Source organism: Triticum dicoccoides, chromosome 4A (assembly GCF_002162155.2).
Source record: "Triticum dicoccoides isolate Atlit2015 ecotype Zavitan chromosome 4A, WEW_v2.0, whole genome shotgun sequence".
Classification (NCBI taxonomy): Eukaryota; Viridiplantae; Streptophyta; class Magnoliopsida; order Poales; family Poaceae; genus Triticum; species Triticum dicoccoides.
In genome coordinates, this window is record NC_041386.1 from 491483628 (window position 1) to 491507352 (window position 23725).

Consider the following 23725-nt stretch of genomic DNA (forward strand, 5'->3'; position numbering starts at 1 on the left):
TCGACTATATGATTCTTTTTAGTGAGGAATCTATTCCAGAATTGCCGAGCTGATTCTCCGGGCTGTTGATTTATGTGACTAAGATCGTCTGCATCTAGAGGGCCGACATAGGTCCCTTGAAAATTTGCTCGGAAAGCGTCCTCGAGTTCTTCCCAACTTCTGATTGTGTTTTCAGGAAGGCTTTTAAGCCAATGCCGGGCTGGCCCTTTAAGCTTAAGGGGTAAGTATTTTATGGCGTGGAGGTCATCTCCTCTAGCCATATGTATGTGGAGGATATAATCCTCGATCCAGACTCCAGGGTCCGTTGTTCCAGCATATGCCTCTATGTTTACGGGTTTGAATCCCTCTGGAAATTCATAGTCTAGGACCTCATCGATGAAACATAGGGGGTGTGCGGCGCCCCTGTATTTGGGTGTGCCGGATTCTGATGATGGCTTTATTGCATTGCTTACGAGAGCTTGCTTTCTTGGCCCATAAATGGACCTGACTGGGCCCTGATGCGAATCCTTAAGTGGGTCGCATGCCGCTTTAAGTGCGGCGCCGCTTGCTGCTTTATGCTGGCCATGGGGTCGTCTATCTGACCATGTGGCTTTCTTATTTTTTGAATGCGAGGGCTCTAGGGCCTCTTTGTCGAATTCGGGTAGTGGCTTTCTCTTCGGATAGCTTTTAGTGCGGCGACTGTCGCCGTATTTATCTGCGGTATTGATTACTTTGCTCCATCGGATCCTGAGTGCATCTTCCGCCGTTTTTAGCTTCCGCTTCTGCTTTTTCAGGCTGCATGCTGTTGCAACGAGCCTCTTGTGGAGATTCTTCTGCTTCGTTGGTTTATCTGGAGTAAGGTCGTCCGGAGTGCCGTTTTCGCCGGGGGAGGGATGTTCGGTTTCTCTATGTGTGTTGCCCTGTTCGGACGGTTTCTCTAAGGCCTGCTCGTCGTCTACCGGCTCATCCTGCTCTGTGGCTGGGTCTGTATCGAGGCGGGGCTTGGGTCGGCGTTTACGCCGATGCTTTGATTGCTTTTCGAGGGATCGGTCCCCCGTTCCATCCCCTTTTTCCTCGTTGTCGTTTCCTTTAGGGGTATCCACCATGTACACATCATGAGATGGGGTGGCTGTCCAATGCCCTATGGGCGTTGGCTCATCTGTATCTCCTGCATCGTCGTCCATGCTGTCGATGTCTGTGGAGTCGAAGTTGAGCACGTCGTTTAAATTGTCGACAGTGGCTACCAAGTGGGTGGTGGGTGGGCTTTGAATTTCTTCATCGTCCATATCCCATCCTCGCTGACCGTAGTCCGGCCATGGCTCTCCTGATAAAGAGGGAGACTTTAGAGAATTTAGGATGTCGCCAGAAGGCGAGTGCTGAAAGATGTCCACGGCGGTGAACTCCATTATCGGCGCCCAATTGGATTCGATCGGCAGGGGCGCGGGGGAGTTCGGAGAGGAATCCGGCTCCTTGGAGTCACGGGCCGTGCGGAACGCGGGGCTGACATTCGGCTCGATCGCCTTTGAGATCATAGCCCCCGAGGTGACGTCCAACCGCTCATCCTCGATTGGCGCAATAGGCTCCGAATAAAGGGTCGGAACCGGTGCTTGTGCGGCCTCCAGGGCACAAATTGGCGGCAGAGCTAGATCATGCCTCTCAACACAGTGCGGCGCGCTCAGCTGTGGCTTGAATCCGTCGAAGATCGAATCCCCACGGGTGTCTACCGTGTAGTTTAAGCTTCCAAACCTGACCTGATGGCCAGGGGCATAGCTTTCGATCTGCTCCAGGTGACCAAGCGAATTGGCCCGCAGCGCGAAGCCGCCGAAGACGAAGATCTGTCCGGGGAGAAAAGTCTCACCCTGGACCGCATCGTCATTGATGATCAAAGGAGCCATCGAGCCCAAAAGTGACGACACAGAGGAACTCTCAATGAAAGCACCAATGTCAGTGTCAAAACCGGCGGATCTCGGGTAGGGGGTCCCGAACTGTGCGTCTAGGCGGATGGTAACAGGAGACAAGGGACACGATGTTTTTACCCAGGTTCGGGCCCTCTCGATGGAGGTAAAACCCTACTCCTGCTTGATTAATATTGATGATATGGGTAGTACAAGAGTAGATCTACCACGAGATCAAGGAGGCTAAACCCTAGAAGTTAGCCTATGGTATGATTGTTGTATGATGAAGTTGTCCTACGGACTGGAACCCTCCGATTTATATAGACACCGGATAGGGTTAGAGTTACACAGAGTTGGTTACAATGGTAGGAGATCTTGAATATCCGCATCGCCAAGCTTGCCTTCCACTCCAAGGAAAGTCCCATCCGGACACGGGACGAAGTCTTCAATCTTGTATCTTCATAGTCCTGGAATCCAGCTGAAGGTATAGTCCAGCTACCCGAACACCCCCTAATCCAGGACTCCCTCAGGAGGTTCAGCCCTAGGCCTCATGCAGGGAGCAGTAGGGGAGGTCCGGCAGGGCGCGAGTCTCTAGGGCGGCGGGCCTGGCCAGAAGGGTGCAGGTCAGAGGGTATGGCGCGACGAAGCAGCGGCGCAATGGAAGAAAGAAGCAGGAGCTCGGGCCTCTTGACTTGCCAGCGACGCGAGGTCCGGTGACGGGCGTGGTGCGGCAAGGCGACGAGGACGAGGCACGTCGGGGCAACAAGGCAGAGGGCGGAGCAGAGGTGTGGCACGAGAGCTGCTGGTCCGGCGGCTGGACTCCGGCGAGTCACCCATGGACTGGGACGAGGAAGTCGCGGCCTCAGGCGCAGATGTAGGGGAGCACTGGGTCGGGAGGCGCGAGGAGGACCATGACGGCACGGACAATGAAGCAGCAGCGGCGTTGGCGTCGGGCCATGCAACGGGAGGCGAGGAGGTGAAGAGGGATGTGGGCGCCACGGAAGGAACCTAGAGGGCTGCGGGATCGCAGCGCGAGCTCTTGCTCCTCTCCCTGGCGATGCAAGGAAGAAGGAGGGGATCGAGGGAGAGGGGTGCTGCGAGGGAGGGAAGATGGGATCGAGGAAGATGTCATCGGGCGCATGCGCTCCTTCCGGGCAGCGCAAGCAAGGAGACAAGGAGGAGGGGAACGAGAGTGATTAGTCTAGGGTTCGGGAGCCCGGCTGGGCCTAGAGGACTAGGGAGGCCGACGGCTGGGCCTAGGGCCAATTAGGTGGGGAGAGGAAAAGGCCAGGAGGCCTGCTCGGCTGTTGGGCTCCTCTCTCCTCTCTTTTTTCTTTAACCGAAAAGAATTAGAGAGAAAGGAAAAAGAAAGGGGGTTAGGGCAAGGAATTTGAGCAGGAGGACAATTTTCCTAGACTCATAAAAATAAGCATGATCACAAAAAAATAGAAGTGGCAAGATTGCAGGAATTAAATTCAAACGCATTTGGATTTAATTCAAAAGGTTTGAATAGGAATTGAGGGTTGGGAAGGTCCAAAAATGTTCGGATTTTTTATGGAGCTCCGAAAAATGACGAAAGAATTATATGGCAAGGTTGGAGACCAAGACTTGAGATAACAAAGTCATTGGGATAATTTTGCAAGTATGTTCCGGTTAATTCCAAACAAATGGAATATTTATAATAGCTCCATAATTATTAGGAGGATATGTTATAAAGAGAAATCACCATGTGAATTCCCTCGATTTAAATGGACCAAAGATCCATACGATTTATTCAAGTGAGTTTTAGTTGGTTTTGAGAAAAAGATGGCATGATGACATGATGCAAGCAACAAACAAACAAAACACATGACAACAACGAAAAACATGGAAGCCGTCTGGAGCGTCGGTCTTGGGACGTCAGAACACTCGACCACTACGAGAGTATCTCGTCCGAGATCTAGGATGGCACCAGAGAGAAGTGGAAGAGGAAGAGAAGAGGTAAAACTAAGTTGCTTCTTTGACAAAGGAGTGAAGCCAAAGAACCTTGAGAGGATGAACAAATTGAAAGAAAGAATACCACGAAGATGAACAAAGTTGAAAACACTCCGTTAGAAAACAGGAACAAGGAAGAACAAATTCAGACAGCACTCCGGTTGAAAAGAGGTGCAAGACTTGATAAGATGAAAACAACTTGAGCAGAGGACACAACACTCCGGTTAAACAGATAAGCATGAAAAGAACACGATCCTCATACTTCAAGATGATGAGTGAAGAGAGCAACATCACAATGCCTCCATAAGAGAGAATGGAAGATAGATCATTGGAATGAAAGAATGGAGAAGAAAATACCAACTTCTGCCACAAATGAGCTTGGAAAGCACCCTTCCAAGAAGGTTAACACGGAGTTGTTGGAAAATCAACAACAAAAGAAAAAGCTTGGAGTGGGCTTATGGAAAACATCTCAAAACTGAGGTGAAATTCTGCCACTAACGGAAACAATAGATTGGATTGATATCAACCAGGAGATGAGAAACTTATTTCGCCGTGAGGATAAATGAAGAACTTGGATCATTTATAAGAACCATAATAGCAACAATCCTTAGGGAAAGCTTTAGATGAAATATAACCCAAGATAACTCCAATGAAGAGATTGATGGGTTGCAAGGGATCTCATGAACGAATTGAAAATGATGGGTTTAAAATATGTCATTTCGGCCAACTTGTGAATCATGAAACATGAAGGAAGCTGTCAAAACGACATAACACCACCTGAAAAAGATAAGATAGAAAGAATTGCACTTCAGAATGCAAGATGAAGAATACTTGAAGTATAGCTTGGCGGATCATCGCTTCGAGAGAAAACTTGACGAACAATTGAAGAATGAAAGGAATCCTTGATGAACCACCATGTAACCTCCGTGAAGAACTCCGGTAATTAAGGATGATAGAAAGGAAGAGAAGTTGAAAACACCAGGTGAAGCCTTGCAATGATTTAGATGGAGCTTCGTGAAGAGATAATTGAGAGAGCTTGGAAGTCCGAAAAGAAAAGATGAACAACTTAGAACCGAGAACTTTGATGAACCTCTAGAATAAAGAATTAATCACTTGGATGAAACAAGAATAAGAATTACATTATGCTTATCCTTCATCAATTAAATTGATGACAAGCAACGGATTTGGCATACTAATTATTCTCATAGAAAGGATTAAGAGAGAGATAGCGCAAACTTGAGAAAGGTCTTCAACAAACCACCGGTAGGATTGGAAAGAACGAATGAATCTGTATGATAACGAAGGAAGAGAAACTCTTGAACGAACCACCGTAAGAATTGAACAAGAAAGTAGCAAAAGCACAATTCACCGGGAAGAATTGAAAAAATGAATGAAGATAGTTGCTAGGATTTAGATACAAGTGAACAAAGAGATCATGAACTGATTAGAGGATGTTTGAGCGATGCACCGGTAAGATTTGAAGAACGAGAGCTGAAAGCTAGAATGAATAAACCCGAAATGATGGCCTTCGGAGAAACAAACTAAAAAGACTCCTGAAATGCTCCGGATGGGTGAAAAGAATTCTCACAATCGAAAACAATTATGAGAGGATGGCCTCAAGCTTGAAGTACACATCTTTGAGAGAACGGATAAGATTTGGAGGGAAAACTCTTCTTCGGTCTTCAAATGTTGAGAAAGACGATGAGAAGCACCACCCTGAATTGTTGAGATACCCCAGAATGAAAATTAGAAAGGTTGAACCAACGATGACAAGAATTTGATAGATCTTGGAGAAAGACATTTGACTGATGACAAATCATTCTTACGTCAAACTTTGAAATGAATTTTAGAACAGCTCCGGGAAAATTAGAAGAGTCAGGTAAGATCCTGGGAAAAGCCTTGTGGGTTAGGGCCCACTCAAAAGAAACACCGTTTAATGATTTAATATAGAGAATGCGTCGGTTGAATTAAATGGCTTAAATAAGGTTAGACCTCGAAATAGCTTGAAAGGATTACGAATGGAAACTTGAATCTTCTGGGATATCTTCAGCACTTCGGATATGAATAGAGAGAGAGAGATGAACGATTAAGAGGGGGGTTCCCCGGCAAGAGAAAGCATTTGAAACAAGGAAAAGATATGATCGGCAAAGATTGAATTAAATCCATCGGAGAAGAAAACGAGTGAAGAGTGACGAACTTGAGGCTTCCTTAGTATCTTCAAGAGAATCACCGGATAAGAACATTGAGGAATGAATGAATAAACTTCACACCCATAAGATGGATACTTGATTAAGAAGTCCGAGTCCTTCAAGAAAAAGGGTGTCAGGGCGGGAAAAACAAAGACAACATAGGATGGACGAAACAAACACCGTTGAGAAAAAAACTAGAATTTATCTTGCGGATGTTGAAAATGATCAGATCCACTTGAAGAAGAGCACATCGGTTGAGAAGAACTGAGATGACAAACTCAATGATCAAGAAGGATTAGTATTCCCAAAGAAATATGAGAACACCGCTTAGAAACAGTATGGAATCCACATTTGACTTCGAAGCAACTCGAATACCACAACAAAACAAAACAAGGATTTGGCTTGCAGAATAAGCCAGAACAAACATTGTTGGGGAACGTAGCAGAAATTCAAAATTTTCCTACGTGTCACCAAGATCTATCTATGGAGAAACCAGCTACGAGTAGAAGGAGAGTGCATCTACATACCCTTGTAGATCGCTAAGCGGAAGCGTTCAAGTGAACGGGGTTGATGGAGTCGTACTCGTCGTGATTCAGATCACCGATGATCCTAGTGCCGAACGGACGGCACCTCCGCGTTCAACACACGTACAGCTCAACGATGTCTCCCACGCCTTGATCCAGCAAGGAGAGAGGGAGAGGTTGAGGAAGACTCCATCCAGCAGCAGCACAACAGCGTGGTGGTGATGGAGGAGTGTGGCAATCCTGCAGAGCTTCGCCAAGCACCTACGGGAGAGGAGGAGGTGTCACGGGAGGGAGGGAGGCGCCAAGGGCTCAGGTATGGATGCCCTCCCTCCCCTCCACTATATATAGGGGCAGGGGAGAGGGGGGAGGCGCAGCCTTGCCCCTTCCTCCAAGGAAAGGGTGCGGCTAAGAGGGGGGGAGGAGTCCATCCTCCCCAAGGCACCTCGGAGGTGCCTTCCCCCTTTAGGACTCTCCCCTTTTTCCTATATCTTGGCGCATGGGCCTCTAGGGGCTGGTGCCCTTGGCCCATGTAGGCCAAGGCGCACCCCGTAAAGCCCATGTGGCCCCCCGGGGCAGGTGGCCCCACCTGGTGGGCCCCCGGGACCCTTCCGGTGGTCCCGGTACAATACCGATGACCCCGAAACTTGTCCCGATGGCCGAAACAGGACTTCCTATATATAAATCTTTACCTCCGGACCATTCCGGAACTCCTCGTGACGTCCGGGATATCATACGGGACTCCGAACAACATTCGGTAACCACATACAAACTTCCTTTATAACCCTAGCGTCATCGAACCTTAAGTGTGTAGACCCTACGGGTTCGGGAGACATGCAGACATGACCGAGACGTTCTCTGGTCAATAACCAACAGCGGGATCTGGATACCCATGATGGCTCCCACATGTTCCACGATGATCTCATCGGATGAACCACGATGTCAAGGACTTTATCAATCCCGTATTCAATTCCCTTTGTCTATCGGTATGTTACTTGCCCGAGATTCGATCGTCGGTATCCAATACCTTGTTCAATCTCGTTACCGGCAAGTCACTTTACTCGTTCCGTAACACATCATCCCGTGATCAACTCCTTGGTCACATTGCGCATATGATGATGTCCTACCGAGTGGGCCCAGAGATACCTCTCCGTTTACACGGAGTGACAAATCCCAGTCTCGATCCGCATAAAACAATAGATACTTTCGGAGATACCTGTAGTGCACCTTTATAGTCACCCAGTTACGTTGTGACGTTTGATACACCCAAAGCACTCCTACGGTATCCAGGAGTTACACGCTCTCATGGTCAAAGGAAGAGATACTTGACATTGGCAAAGCTCTAGCAAACGAACTACATGACTTTTTGTGCTAGGCTTAGGATTGGGTCTTGTCCATCACATCATTCTCCTAATGATGTGATCCCGTTATCAACGACATCCAATGTCCATAGCCAGGAAACCATGACTATCTGTTGATCACAACGAGCTAGTCAACTAGAGGCTCACTAGGGACATATTGTGGTCTATGTATTCACACGTGTATTACGATTTCCGGATAATACAGTTATAGCATGAATAAAAGACTATTATCATGAACAAAGAAATATAATAATAACTTATTTATTATTGCCTCTAGGGCATATTTCCAACAGTCTCCCACTTGCACTAGAGTCAATAATCTAGTTCACATCGCCATGTGATTAACACTCACAGGTCACATCACCATGTGACTAATACCCAAGAGTTTACTAGAGTCAGTAGTCTAGTTCACATCACTATGTGATTAACACTCAATGAGTTTTATGTTTGATCATGTTGCTTGTGAGAGAGGTTTTAGTCAACGGGTCTGAACCTTTCAGATCTGTGTATGCTTTACAAATCTCTATGTCATCTCCTAGATGCAGCTACCACGCTCTATTTGGACCTATTCCAAATAACTGTTCTACTTGGAGCTATTCTAAATTATTGCTCCATTATATGTATCCGGTCTCTCTACTCAGAGCTATCCGGATAGGTGTCAAGCTTGCATCGACATAACCCTTTACGACGAACTCTTTTACCACCTCCATAATCGAGAAAAATTCCTTAGTCCACTAGTTACTAAGGATAACTTTGACAGCTGTCCTGTGAGCCATTCTTGGATCACTCTTGTACCCCTTGACTGACTCATGGCAAGGCACACTTCAGGTGCGGTACACAGCATAGCATACTGAAGAGCCTACGTCTTAAGCATAGGGGACGACCTTCGTCCTTTCTCTCTATTCTGCCGTGGTCGAGCTTTAAGTCTTAACTTCGTACCTTACAATTCAGGCAAGAACTTCTTCTTTGACTGATCCATCTTGAATACCTTCAAGATCATGTCAAGGTATGTGCTCATTTGAAAGTACCATTAAGCGTTTTGATCTATCCTTATAGATCTTGATGCTCAATGTTCAAGTAGCTTAATCCAGGCTTTCCATTGAAAAACACTTTCAAAATAACCCTATATGCTTTCCAGAAATTCTACGTCATTTCTGATCAACAATATGTCAACAACATATACTCATCAGAAATTCTATAGTGCTCCCACTCACTTCTTTGGAAATACAAGTTTCTCATAAACTTTGTACAAACCCAAAATCTTTGATCATCATCAAAGCATACATTCCAACTCCGAGACGCTCACTCCAGTCCTTAGAAGGATTGCTAGAGCTAGCATACCTTTTAGCATCCTTAGGATCGACAAAACCTTTCTGATTGTATCACATACAACCTTTCCTCACGAAAACTGGTAAGGAAACTCGTTTTGATATCCATCTGCCAGATTTCATAAATACAGCTAATGCTAACATGAATCCGACGGACTTTAAGCATCGCTACGGATGAGAAAATCTCATCGTAGTCAACTCCTTGAACTTGTGAAAAACTTTTCGCCACAAGTCGAGCTTCATGGACGGTGACATTACCATCCACGTCCGTCTTCTTCTTAAAGATCCATTTATCTTAATGGCTTGCCGATCATCGGGCAAGTCCACCAAAGTCCATGGATCCGTTCTCGGATTTTATGGCCTCGAGCCATTTATCGGAATCCGGGCCCACCATCGCTTCTCCATAGCTCATAGGTTCATTGTTGTCCAGCAACATGACTTCCAAGACAGGATTACGTACCACTCTGAAGTAGTACGCATCCTTGTCATCCCACGAGGTTTGGTAGTGACTTGATCCGAAGTTTCATGATCAATATCATAAGCTTCCACTTCAATTGGTGTAGGTGCCACAGGAACAACTTCCTGTGCCCTGCCACACACTAGTTGAAGAGACGGTTCAATAACCTCATCAAGTCTCCACCATCCTCCCACTCAACTCTTTCGAGAGAAACCTTTCCTCGAGAAAGGACCTGATTCTAGAAACAATTCATATTGCTTTCGGATCTGAATTAGGAGGTATACCCAACTGTTTTGGGTGTCCTATGAAGATGTATTTTATTCGCTTTGGGTTCGAGCTTAATCCTGAAACTTTTTCACATAAGCGTCGCAGCCCCAAACCTTTAAGAAACGACAACTTAGGTTTCTCTAAACCATAATTCATACGGTGTCATCTCATCGGAATTACGTGGTGCCCTATTTAAAGTGAATGTGGTTGTCTCTAATGCCTAACCCATGAACGATAGTGGTAATTCGATAAGAGACATCATGGTACACACCATATCCAATAGGGTGCAACTATGATGTTCGGACACACCATCACACTATGGTGTTCCAGGCGGTATTAATTATGAAACAATTTCCACAATGTCTTAATTGTGTGCCAAAACTCGTAACTCAGATATTCATCTCTATGATCATATCATAGACATTTTATCCTCTTGTCACAATGATCTTCTACTTCACTCTAAAATTACTTGAACCATTCAATAATTCAGAGTTGTGTTTCATCAAGTAAATATTCTCAACATCTACTCGAATCATCTGTGAAGTAAGAACATAACGATATTCACTGCATGCCTCAGCATTTATTGGACTGCACACATCAAAATGTGTTACTTCCAACAGGTTGCTATCTTGTTCCATCTTATTGAAACCGAGGCTTTTCAGTCATCTTGCCTATGTGGTATGATTTGCATATCTCAAGTGATTCAAAATCAAGTGAGTCCGAACGGTCCATTTGCATGGAGTTTCTTCATGCATATACACCAATAGACATGGTTCGCATGTCTCAAACTTTTCAAAACGAGTGAGTCCAAAGATCCATCAACATGGAGCTTCTTCATGCGTTTTATACCATTATGACTTACATGGCAGTGCCACAAGTAAGTGGTACTATCATTACTATCTTATATCTTTTGGCATGAAAATGTGTATCACTACGATCGAGATTCAATAAACCATTCAGGTTTAATACTAATCTTGATGGTAGAGGGAGCGTGCGATGTTTGATCACATCAAACTTGGAAACACTTCCAACATATATCGTCAGCTCACTTTTAGCTAGTCTTCGTTTATTCCGTAGCTTTTATTTCGAGTTACTAACACTTAGCAACCGAACCGGTATCTAATACCCTGGTGCTACTAGGAGTACTAGTAAAGTACACATTAACATAATGTATATCCAATATACTTCTATCGACCTTGCCAGCCTTCTTATCTACCAAGTATCTAGGGTAATTCTGCTCTAGCGGCTATTCCCCTTATCACAGAAGCACTTAGTCTCGGGTTTGGGTTCAACCTCGGGTTTCTTCACTGGTGCAGCAGCTGATTTGCCGTTTCATGAAGTATCCCTTCTTGCCCTTGCCCTTCTTGAAACTAGTGGTTTCACCAACCATCAACAATTGATGCTCCTTCTTGATTTCTACTTTCGCGGTGTCAAACATCGTGAATACCTCAAGGATCATCATATCTATCCCTGATATGTTATAGTTCATCACGAAGCTCTAGCAGCTTGGTGGCAATGACTTTGGAGAAACATCACTATCTCATTTGGAAGATCAACTCCCACTCGATTCAAGTGATTGTTGCACTCAGACAATCTGAGCACAAGCTCAACGATTGAGCTTTTCTCCCTTAGTTTGTAGGCTAAGAAAATTGTCGGAGGTCTCATACCTCTTGACGTGGGCACGAGCCTGAAATCCCAATTTCAGCCCTCGAAACATCTCATATGTTCCGCGACGTTTCGAAAACGTCTTTGGTGCCTCTACTTAAACCATTTAACTGAACTATCACGTAGTTATCAAAACGTGTATGTTCGATGTTCGAAACATCCACAAACGACGTTTGGGGTTCAGCACACTAAGCAGTGCATTAAGGACATAAGCTTTCTAGTGTCCGCATAATCGCTACTGTCAACTTTCAACCATATTTTCTCTAGGAACATAACTAAAACAGTAGAACTATAGCGTGAACTACGACATAATTTGCAAAAGGTCTTTTGACTATGTTCAGGATAATTAAGTTCATCTTATGAACTCCCACTTAGATAGACATCCCTCTGGTCATCTAAGTGATCACATGATCCGAGTCAATTAGGCCGTGTCCGATCATCACGTGAGACGGACTAGTCATCATCGGTGAACATCTTCATGTTGATCGTATCTACTATACGACTCATGCTCGACCTTTCGATCTCCGTGTTCCGAGGCCATGTCTGCACATGCTAGGCTCGTCAAGTTAACCCTAAGTGTTTTCGCTGTGTAAAACTGTCTTACACCCGTTGTATGTGAACGTAAGAATCCATCACACCCGATCATCACGTGGTGCTTAGAAGCGACGAACTGTAGCAATGGTGCACAGTTAGGGGAGAACACTTCTTGAAATTTTGTAAGGGATCATCTTATTTACTACCGTCGTCCTAAGTAAACAAGATGCATAATCATAATAAACATCACATGCAATTATATAGTTGTGACATGATATGGCCAATATCATATAGCTCCATTGATCTCCATCTTCGGGGCTCCATGATCATCTTGTCACCGGCATGACACCATGATCTCCATCATCATGATCTCCATCATCGTGTCTTCATGAAGTTGTCACGCCAACGACTACTTCTACTTCTATGACTAACGCGTTTAGCAATAAAGTAAAGTAGTTTACATGGCGTTCTTCAATGACACGCAGGTCATACAAAAATAAAGACAACTCCTATGGCTCCTGCCGGTTGTCATACTCATCGACATGCAAGTCGTGAATCCTATTACAAGAACATGATCAATCTCATACATCACATATCATTCATCACATTCTTGGACATATCACATCACATAGCATACCCTGCAAAAACAAGTTAGACGTCCTCTAATTGTTGTTTGCATGTTTTACGTGGCTGCTATGGGTTTCTAGCAAGAACGTTTCTTACCTACGCAAAACCACAACGTGATATGCCAATTGCTATTTACCCTTCATAAGGACCCTTTTCATCGAATCCGTTCCGACTAAAGTGGGAGAGACTGGCACCCGCTAGCCACCTTATGCACCAAGTGCATGTCAATCGGTGGAACCTGTCTCACGTAAGAGTACGTGTAAGGTCGGTCCGGGCCGCTTCATCCCACAATACCGTCGAAACAAGATTGGACTAGTAACGGTAAGCATATTGAACAACATCAACGCCCACAACTACTTTGTGTTCTACTCGTGCAAAGAATCTACGCAATAAACCTGGCTCTGATACCACTGTTGGGGAACGTAGCAGAAATTCAAAATTTTCCTACGTGTCACCAAGATCTATCTATGGAGAAACCAGCTACGAGTAGAAGGAGAGTGCATCTACATACCCTTGTAGATCGCTAAGCGGAAGCCTTCAAGTGAACGGGGTTGATGGAGTCGTACTCGTCGTGATTCAGATCACCGATGATCCTAGTGCCGAACGGACGGCACCTCCGCGTTCAACACACGTACAGCTCGACGATGTCTCCCACGCCTTGATCCAGCAAGGAGAGAGGGAGAGGTTGAGGAAGACTCCATCCAGCAGCAGCACAACGGCGTGGTGGTGATGGAGGAGTGTGGCAATCCTGCAGAGCTTCGCCAAGCACCTACGGGAGAGGAGGAGGTGTCACGGGAGGGAGGGAGGCGCCAAGGGCTCAGGTATGGATGCCCTCCCTCCCTTCCACTATATATAGGGGCAGGGGAGAGGGGGGAGGCGCAGCCTTGCCCCTTCCTCCAAGGAAAGGGTGCGGCTAAGAGGGGGGAGGAGTCCATCCTCCCCAAGGCACCTCGGAGGTGCCTTCCCCCTTTAGGACTCTTCCCTTTTTCCTATATCTTGGCGCATGGGCCTCTAGGGGCTGGTGCCCTTGGCCCATGTAGGCCAAGGCGCACCCCCTACAGCCCATGTGGCCCCCCGGGGCAGGTGGCCCCACCTGGTGGGCCCCCGGGACCCTTCCGGTGGTCCCGGTACAATACCGATGACCCCGAAACTTGTCCCGATGGCCGAAACAGGACTTCCTATATATAAATCTTTACCTCCGGACCATTCGGAACTCCTCGTGACATCCGGGATATCATCCGGGACTCCGAACAACATTCGGTAACCACATACAAACTTCCTTTATAACCCTAGCGTCATCGAACCTTAAGTGTGTAGACCCTACGGGTTCGGGAGACATGCAGACATGACCGAGACGTTCTCCGGTCAATAACCAACAGCGGGATCTGGATACCCATGATGGCTCCCACATGTTCCACGATGATCTCATCGGATGAACCACGATGTCAAGGACTTTATCAATCCCGTATTCAATTCCCTTTGTCTATCGGTATGTTACTTGCCCGAGATTCGATCGTCGGTATCCAATACCTTGTTCAATCTCGTTACCGGCAAGTCACTTTACTCGTTCCGTAACACATCATCCCGTGATCAACTCCTTGGTCACATTGCGCATATGATGATGTCCTACCGAGTGGGCCCAGAGATACCTCTCCGTTTACACGGAGTGACAAATCCCAGTCTCGATCCGCATAAAACAATAGATACTTTCGGAGATACCTGTAGTGCACCTTTATAGTCACCCAGTTACGTTGTGACGTTTGATACACCCAAAGCACTCCTACGGTATCCAGGAGTTACACGCTCTCATGGTCAAAGGAAGAGATACTTGACATTGGCAAAGCTCTAGCAAACGAACTACACGACCTTTTGTGCTAGGCTTAGGATTGGGTCTTGTCCATCACATTATTCTCCTAATGATGTGATCCCGTTATCAACGACATCCAATGTCCATAGCCAGGAAACCATGACTATCTGTTGATCACAACGAGCTAGTCAACTAGAGGCTCACTAGGGACATATTGTGGTCTATGTATTCACACGTGTATTACGATTTCGGATAATACAGTTATAGCATGAATAAAAGACTATTATCATGAACAAAGAAATATAATAATAACTTATTTATTATTGCCTCTAGGGCATATTTCCAACAAACATATGATAGATCCCATATCATATCATGTGTTTCTTGGAAAGATATTCTAGGAGCTACTTGAATTCCCACTTATAAACTCCTGAAACTTTCTGGTTATGCAATCAGGTGTTGGGGATACAGGGGAAGCATAATATCTCACCCAAACTAACAATTCCTACATCCAGCCCTATCCATCTTTCAACACATAACCAAGAAACCTTCGAAAATCATTTACCTCAACCTTCGAAAAGCATACGTTATACAAGTTATGGGAATACTCCCGAACTCCCGCCCCAGTACTGGGTGGCGTCGAGGTTATCTCACCAACAACTGCATAAAAGAGATTTTTGATGTCGGCGAACTCAGGTATTCCAGAACTGCAACGATAAAATTGTGATGACAACACCACGGAGCTCAACTCCCCGGGACACTGCCACAACCCCAAATGTCAGGAGGCACCAAGAACAATGTTCTCGTCACAAAACCATCGGAACGATTCCAAGATACCCGCGTGATCCTAAAAAATCATGAAATTTGAGGAGAGAAGAGTCAAAACTCTACGTCAGGAGGCCTCACCAGAGCGACGAAGGGACTGAGGAGTAAAAAGAATCCTACTCTCCGATATATATATAATGCTAACACTCAAAACAATTTGTTCTAGACTCAACAACGTCAACGATTCGATCAAGCAGGGGGCTCCTAAGTCGGGGATGGCTCTGATTACCAACTTGTCACACCCACAATGCGGCTATATCTCCCACGTGTCGGGGCACGACTTAGAGGCATAGCCTTATAGTAGGTTTGTCGCAAGAGGGGTAATCTTCACACAATCCCATGTACTGAATAAGAAAGGGATAAAGAGTTGGCTTACAATCGCCACTTCACACAAATACAAGTTAAACATACATCATCCAGAATACAATCAAGGTCCGACTACGGAACCAAAATGAAAGAAGAAAACCCCAAATGCTAGATCCCCGATCGTCCCAACTGGGCTCCACTACTGATCAACCAGAAAAGACACAACACAAGGATCAAGATCTTCATCGAGCTCCCACTTGAGCTCGGTTGCGTCACCTGCACTAGTATCATTGGCACCTGCAACTGTTGGGAAGTATCTGTGAGTCACGAGGACTCAGCAATCTCACACCCGCGAGATCAAGACAATTTAAGCTTATGGGTAGGATAGGGTAATGAGGTGGAGCTGCAGCAAGCACTAAGCAAAAGGCTAACATACACAAATAAGAGCGAGAAGAGAAACAACGCAACGGTCGTGAAGCTAGAAGTGATCAAGAAGTGATCCTGAAACTACTTACGCACAACCATAACATAAGAACCGTGTTCACTTCCCGGACTCCGCCGGAAAGAGACCATCACGGCTACACACGCGGTTGATTCATTTTAATTAAGTTAAGTGTCAAGTTCTCTACAACCGGATATTAACAAATTCCCATCTGCCACATAACCACGGGCATGGCTCTCGAAAGTTTATACCTTGCAGGGGTGTCCCAACTTAGCCCATCACAAGCTCTCACGGTCAATGAAGGATATTCCTTCTCCCAGGAAGACCCGATCAGTCTCGAATCCTGGTTACAAGACATTTTGACAATGGTAAAACAAGACCAGCAAAGCCGCCCGATGTGCCGACAAATCCCGATAGGAGTCACACGTATCTCGTTCTCAGGGCACACCAGATGGGCAAGACGTCGGGTTGGCATAAACCCTGGTTGCCCAGGGGGCGCCGGACATCGCCCAGTTTGACCAACACTCGGAGGAGCACTGGCCCCGGGCTTTAAAATAAAGATGACCCTTGAGTCTGCAGAACCCAAGGGAAAAAGGCTTAGGTGGCAAATGTTAAAACCAAGGTTGGGCCTTGCTGGAGGAGGCGAACTGTCAAGGGGTTCCCATAACACCCAACAGCGTAAGGAACGCAAAATCAAGGAACATAACACCGGTATGACAGAAACTAGGGCAGCAAGATTGGAACAAAACACCAGGCATAAGGCCGAGCCTTCCACCCTTTACCAAGTATATAGGTGCATTAAAGTAAATAAGATATAGTAATGATATCCCAACAATATCCATGTTCCAACATGGAACAAGCTTCATCTTCACCTGCAACTAGCAACGCTATAAGAGGGGCTGAGCAAAAGCGGTAACATAGCCAAACAACAGTTTGCTAGGAAAGGTGGGTTAGAGGCTGGACATGGCAATATGGGAGGCATGATATAGCAAGTGGTAGGTAGCACAGCGTAGCAATAGAGCAAACAACTAGAAAGCAAAGATAAAAGTGATTTCGAGGGTATGGTCATCTTGCCTGAAATCCCGCAAGGAAGAAGAACGAGTCCTAGAAGTAGATGAACGGTCGTAGTCGAACAGTTCCTCACAACTCCGGAATGAAACCGAAGCTAACGAGAGAAGCAACCCGGAAAGAAGTAAGCAACATAGTAAACAACCATCACATAAACATGGCATGATGCACAACCAAGTATGATGCATGTCCGGTTTAAATATGCATGGCATGGCAAAGTGCAATAGACAGAACTACACATTAAATGGAGCTCAATATGCAACGAGTTGCATATTGATAGAACACCACATCAATTATTTAGTTCACTCCTGGTTAGGTACTCAACAATATTAAATGTTGGATAACATGGCAAGAGGTGAAGCATGAGTAAAATACACAGTTAGGCATTTATGATGAGGCTGAAAACATCAAACAACAATTCCGGTAAATCCTCATGTGCATTAGCAATTTAATGCAACAACAATTTAAACATTCTAAATGGTGTTAACATGATGCGGATGATATATGCAAGGTTTAAGCAATTTTTATGAAAATGTTGATAAGAGCATTATGAAGCATTTGTCACCGTGGTGGAAAGAAAGGGTGCCACGATGACGATAACGAAAACGGTGCCACGGCAACGTTCCGGTTCCGGTAACTCGATTGAGATGCGAGTGGAAAAGAACAAGTGTGCGGAACATGCAAGAGTGACGAGGAGTGATCCCGGTTACCGGGTTCCCACGAGACGATGGCATGGCAACGGGGAACATGCAAGAAACACGTCGGGCATGGTGCAAACGCGAGCATTTCATACATCACATGCATTCATCCACGGGCGTCATTCCAGCGGTTATACCTTCCAAGGGTGCATTCTCGGAGCGGTTCGGGTTCGTAGAGAAAGTAGTCGTTCTCGCGACGGTAGTAGAAGTACTGGTACATGTTCGTTTTCGGAGAGGTACTTGACAAATCCAAGGTTTCCGGGGGGCGACGGTAGTAGAACTGGGTGAATCCGAGTTCTTCGGAGGTCGTCATCGAACTTAGTCAAATACACGATGTGGGTAGACGTTCACTCGACGGCCTTCGGCAATGGTAGTTGTACATAGGTCTTCGGCCATGGTAGTAGTTGTACAATGTTTTCGTAGATGTTCAGGGTCATCATGGAGGTGCTTGGCGCAACATAGGGGGGTCGTCGGGTACACGTTCACGAAGTAGTCGTACACGTCGACGGTAGTTGTACACACGACGTTGGGGTACTTGTCGGTCCGGACTTGACGGAGTAGATGTACATGTTGTCGGGGTACTTGTCGCATCACAGGGCATATTCGTACATGTTCGGAGGGGAACTTGGCATATCCATGTACTTGGCATTCCGGTGCGGTACTTGGCGAATCCAACACTTAGGGGTACACTTGTTGAAGTGAAACTCGACGAAATCCATATGGAGGTAGCCATCCGTGGTTGTGCTCATGTTCGGGGACGTTGCGACAACAGCAGTAGCCGGAAGTGTTCACGGATGGGAGGGTCGGCCCTAGGCCTCATGCAGGGAGTAGTAGGGGAGGTCCGGCAGGGCGCAGGTCTCTAGGGTGGCGGGCCTGGCCGGAAGGGTGCAGGTCAGAGGGTATGGCGCGACGAAGCAGCGGCGCCATGGAAGAAAGAAGCAGGAGATCGGGCCTCTTGACTTGCCGGCGACGCGTGGTCCGGCGACGGGCGTGGTGCGGCAAGGCGACGAGGACGACGCACGTCAGGGCAGCAAGGCGGAGGGCGGAGCAGAGGCATGGCGCGGGAGCTGCTGGTCCGGCGGCTGGACTCCGGCGAGTCGCCCATGGACCGGGACGAGGAAGCCGCGGCCTCGGGCGCAGATGCAGGGGAGCACCAGGTCGGGAGGCGCGAGGAGGACCATGGCGGCACGGACGACGAAGCAGCAGCGGCGTTGGCGCCGGGCCATGCGACGGGAGGTGAGGAGGTGAAGAGGGATGGGGGCACCACGGAAGGAACCTAGAGGGTGCGGGATCGTAGCGCGAGCTCTTGCTCCTCTCCCTGGCGATGCAAGGAAGAAGGAGGGGATCGAGGGAGGGAGGAAAGATGGGACCGAGGGAGATGGCATCGGGCGCGGGCGCTCCTTCCTGGCGGCACGAGCAAGGAGACAAGGAGGAGGGGAATGAGAGTGATTAGTCTAGGGTTCGGGAGCCCGGCTGGGCCTAGAGGACTAGGGAGGCCGGCGGCTTGGCCTTGGGCCAATTAGGTGGGGAGAGGAAAAAGGTCAGGAGGCCTGCTGGGCTGTTGGGCTCCTCTCTCCTCTCTTTCTTCTTTAACCAAAAAGAATTAGAGAGAAAGGAAAAAGAAGGGGGGTAAGGGAAAAGAATTTGAGGAGGAGGATAATTTTCCTGGACTCATAAAAATAAGCATGATCATAGAAAAATAGAAGTGGCAAGATCGCAGGAATTAAATTCAAACACATTTGGATTTCATTCAAATGGTTTGAATAGGAATTGAGGGTTGGGAAGGTCCAAAAATGTTCGGCTTTTTTATGGAGCTCCAGAAAATGACGAAAGAAATATATGGCAAGGTTGGAGACCAATACTTGAGATAACAAAGGCATTGGGATAATTTTGCAAGTGTGTTCCAATTAATTCCAAACAAATATAATATTTATAATAGCTCCATAATTATTAGGAGGATATGTTATAAAGAGAAATCACCATGTGAATTCCCTCGATTTAAATGGGCCAAAGATCCATACGATTTATTCAAGTGAGTTTTAGTTAGTTTTGAGAAAAAAATGGCATGATGACATGATGCAAAGCAAATGATGACATGATGCAAGCAACAAACAAACGAAACACATGACAACAACGAAAAACATGGGAGCCGTCTGGAGCGTTAGTCTTGGGGTGTCTTTCATTGTCATTGCGACTGTTGTTTTTGCTTCCTCATGGCTTGTCGTTCCCGTCTCGGATTTCGAGGTGCCCTGGTTGCTGGCACTATTGCTTCTACGAGCAAGCCAGATGTCTTCTCCCGTGCAAAAGCGGGTCATCAGAGTAGTGAGGGTTGTCATGGATTTAGGTCCTTCTTGGCCGAGGTGGCGTGCAAGCCATTCGTCCCGGACACCGTGTCTAAAAGCCGCAAGGGCTTCCGCGTCCAGAAAGTCGACGATTTGGTTCTTTTTGACTAAGAACCAAGTCCAGAGCTCCCTGGCTGTTTCTCCGGGCTATTGGAAAATTTGACTTAGGTCATCGGCATCCGGTGGACGGACATATGTTCCTCGGAAGTTATCGAGGAAGGCTTCTTCCAAGTCCTGCCAGCTGCCTATGGAATTTTTCGGCAGGCTGTTTAACCAGTACCGAGCTGGCCCTTTTAGTTTTAGTGGGAGGTATTTAATGGCGTGGAGGTGGAGGTGGAGGATGAAATCTTCTTTCCACACCACAAGATCGGTTGCCCCGTCGTATGATTCAATATTGACTGGTTTGAATCCTTCGGGGAATTCATGATCCATTACTTCATCAGTGAAGCAAAGCGGGTGTGCGGCGCCTCTATGCTGGGCCACACTATGACGTAACTCCGAAGGAGTCCCTTTGCGGTTTTCGGCTCGGGCGTGGCGAGGTTTGACACGTCCGAATAGGTAGCCGTCGTCGCGTGTCGAAGCATGCTTTCGCGATCCGTGGATCGGTCTTGCGTGTCCTGCTCTATTGTCCAAGTCTCTCTGCAGGTTGTTTGGGTAATTGTGACCTGCGTTGTTCCTTCCTTTACGGTGAGGTGGGGCTGTCTGGTGTTCGGCTTGAGTTGCCTCTTTATCCGGACAGAGTTGCTGGCGACTTGTCGCATTGTGTGACAATAGTATGGGCTCCAACGCCCCTTCATCGGACTGGTATAGCAATCTGTGCTTTGGGTAGCCTTTGGCTAGGCTACTAAGGTCGTATTCTTCGGCGACCAGGACTTTGGTCCATCTGTCGTTGAGTAGGTCTTGGTCAGCTTGAAGCTGATGCTGCTTCTTTTTCAGGCTCCTTGCCATAGCTATCAGCCTGCGCTTGAAGCGCTCCTGTTCGAGGGGCTCTTCGGGTACGATGAAGTCTTCGTCGCCGAGGCTTACCTCATCTTCGGAGAGCGGGAGGCAGTTGTCATCCTCCGAACCGTCGTTGGGCAGGGCCTGTTTGTCGGGGCTGGCTTGCCTGTTTTCCTGTTCTTCCTGCTCGGATGTTGCTCCCACAGGGTCTTCCTTGCTTTCGGCGCCGTCCGGAGTACTATTTTCTCCAGTGCCATTGTTGCTGCGGCGTGACTTAGGGCGGCATTTGGGGCACCGAGACTTAGACTGTGACTCAGGAGTTTTAACTAGATCTCCCTTGTCTTTGTCGCGAGGCTTTTTAAGTGTATCGATCATGTACACTTCATGTGAAGAGGTGGCCGTCCAACTTCCCATGAGTTGCGGGTCTTGGCCTTGCTCCTTATCAGCATCGTCGTCTATACCGTCGATGTCTTCGGAGTCATAATCCAGCACGTCGATTAAGTCATCGGCAGTGGCTATGAAGTGGGTGGCGGATGGGAAGCAAAATTCTCCGTCGTCATCCCCTAGTTCGAGCCAGACATAGTTCGGTTGTGAGTCCTTATCCAAGGACAAGTTCTTTAAAGAGTTTAGTACATCACCCAAAGGTGAGTGCTGGAAGATGTCTGCGGCGCTTAATTTGAAAATCGATAACCAATCCAGCTCGGTGTCCACAGGCGTACCCAGTCCGGAACTTATAGCCGGAGACAAATCCGGAGTTCCATTGACGCAAATATTGCGGGGTGCCAAGTCCGTGTGCGCCTCCAACGCCGCGGACTCTATGGCCTTGGATGGAACGATCTGCTCTAGTTCTAAGGCCGTTGCAGCAACAGAGACCATCTCCTGGATGTGATCCGATGACAGATTTAAGTCATGTTCATCGGGGCGAATGGGAGCAATCGCTGCGGTCTCAAATACATTGAAGATCAAGTCTCCACGGATATCCGCGACATAGTTCAATCTTCCAAATCTGACCTGGTGGCTAGGGGCATAGCTATCGATCTGCTCCAGATGGCCAAGCGAGTTGGCCCGCAGTATGAAGCCGCCGAACACGAAAATCTATCCGGGGAGGAAGGTTTCTCCTTGGACAGCATCGCTATAGATGATTGAAGGGGCCATCGATCCTTTCGTCGACGGCACAGTGGAACTCTCAATGAAAGCACCAATGTCGGTGTCAAAACCGGCGGATCTCGGGTAGGGGGTCCTGAACTGTGCGTCTAGGATCGATGGTAACAGGAGACGGGGGATACAATGTTTACCCAGGTTCGGGCCCTCTCTATGGAGGTAATACCCTACGTCCTGCTTGATTGATCTTGATGAATATGAGTGTTACAAGAGTTGATCTACCACGAGATCATAATGGCTAAACCCTAGAAGTCTCACTTGTATGACTATGGTAATGAATATGTCCTTTCTGGACTAACCCCTCTGGTTTATATAGACACCGGGGGGATCTAGGGTTTACATAGAGTCGGTTACATGAGAAGGAATATTCATAATCGGTTGCCAATCTTGCCTTCCACGCCAAGGAGAGTCCAATCCCGACACAGGTACAGTCGTCGGCCTTCATGTCTTCACAGCCCATCAGTCCGGCCAATGGATAATAGGTCGGACGCCTGAGGACCCCTTAGTCCTGGACTCCCTCAATTAGCATGATGATGTTCATGTGAGGACTTTGATCCTTTTGAGGAATTTGATCCATATGAAGAATTTGATCTGGGGTTCCTATTCTTCACAGGTGGTGTCATGATGATATTCACCTGAAGATTTTCAAGGCACCTTTGGGAACCCAAATTTTCTTCATAGGGGAACTATTCCTGCAGTTAGTGCCAACATATCTAGCAAATACTTCACCATTCTGATGTTTGAACAGTTTATAGTTGGTGTCAAATGACTCATCGGAAGAATATGAAGATTCACATGTAAAGCTAGATAAAGTAGATGGATCCATTGAAGGTCCCTTTGCAGCAACCCATGAGGTTTTGGGATACTGCTCAGGTTTCCAGTAGGTCTCATCAGCATTGAGTCTCCTCTCAAAGGCAATACCCTTTTTCCTAGGGTTCCTGTTGAGGATCTGCTTCTTAAGCACATCACAAAGAGCCTGCTACCCTTTGAGGCTTTTGTACATGCATGTCACATACAATTCCTTCAGCCCTGCATGGTCAGTGACATTAACAGCATCCTCAGATGAGGAATTAGTGATAGCAGAGACAGTTGAAGAATTTGCAGAAATAGAAGCATTTGAACATTCAGGTGAAGAATTAGTAGTTTCATGTTCAATGCATTGCAAACATGGAGGAACAAATTCTTCTTGAGTAGCGTTGATTTGTTGAGCAAGTAATGAATCGCGCTCCTTCTGAAGATCTTCATAACTCACTCTTAATTGTTCAAGATCTTGCTTTCTTTGAAAAAACATAAGATAGCTTCTCATGATCAGATAAGAGAGTGTTATGATGACTCTAAAG